The sequence below is a fragment of the Nicotiana attenuata genome, unplaced genomic scaffold, assembly GCF_001879085.1.
Source record: "Nicotiana attenuata strain UT unplaced genomic scaffold, NIATTr2, whole genome shotgun sequence".
In the NCBI taxonomy this organism is placed as follows: Eukaryota; Viridiplantae; Streptophyta; class Magnoliopsida; order Solanales; family Solanaceae; genus Nicotiana; species Nicotiana attenuata.
In genome coordinates, this window is record NW_017670988.1 from 62,268 (window position 1) to 63,449 (window position 1,182).

The window sequence follows — 1,182 nt, forward strand, 5'->3', positions numbered from 1 at the left end:
TGCTTGCTTTAGGGAAGCGTCTTCCTATGACCTTTAAAGGTTATTCTTCCATCGTCCATTCTATTATTGCCGGAATGCAATCTGAAATTTTCGTGATGCCAACCATTATCAAATCATTCAGTTCCTAATTCATGTTTAGTTTATCTTATTCACCAATCCACACTAATTTCTATTATTACTCTGGGGTCTAACTTTTCCTCTTGGTAATCGCGCTAGAGTTGCAGACTTTTTTCTCGAAATGAGGATATGACTTTATGGCCTATATTCTTTCATTGTCTCAAGGCCTGTCATCTTTTGTCTTTCCCTTCACTTGACTGTAAACTCTGTAATATTTTCATCATTTTTGTGGCCTACGGTTATCATCCATGTATCACATCTTACTCATAATGCTTCATTAACTCTTTTCTTATTTCCTGCTAACATTTATGCCTATCACTTTATTCTGAAAACTCGAACAAGACATTCCTTTGCTTTTAGCTTCCCTTTGCTCCATCCAATGGCTCTTCAAGTTGCTTAACGTTCTCGCTTTACTAGGGACGCGAGCCACACTAAGGTAATATTTATTCCTTCAAGGCTTATAGTGCATGTCTTTGTGGTACTCATATCTGGCTGCACTATTTCAGAGTGCACCATCTGAGTGTCTCATAAAGAGATTTATTAGCATATTTGCAATATCCTTCGGAAATGTCAACTGACACAAACAACTCATCCATCATATCTTCTTATACTACTTCTGTTAATCCCCATAGGGCATATCTAGAATGGGTGCGACCAATTGTATATACCTCTGTTACTATTGAATATAACTAAAAAATCTTATGTTCCTCTGCCTCAATTATAAACGCTGTTGACCTTCATTAATTGGGCGCCCCGTACCCTTCTAATCTTGCTTCTTCTGCTTGTTGAAACTTGTATTTATCTTCTTAATCTCTCATTATCTTTCACCATAAAGATGGATAGACATTCTTTCCCTAAGGCTTCTTATCAGGAAGCTTACACCTTTCAGTACACTCATGATCTGCTAAAGACCACACATTTACTATCGCAAGCATCATACAAAAATCCAATCCCTCTCACTCAGCTCTTCCACAACTATCTCTCTTTCCAACCTTCTTTCCGGCGTAGGTATCGTCTTATTCGAATAAATAGAATTTCGGAACTTGAATTCTTATAAGTGAGCTC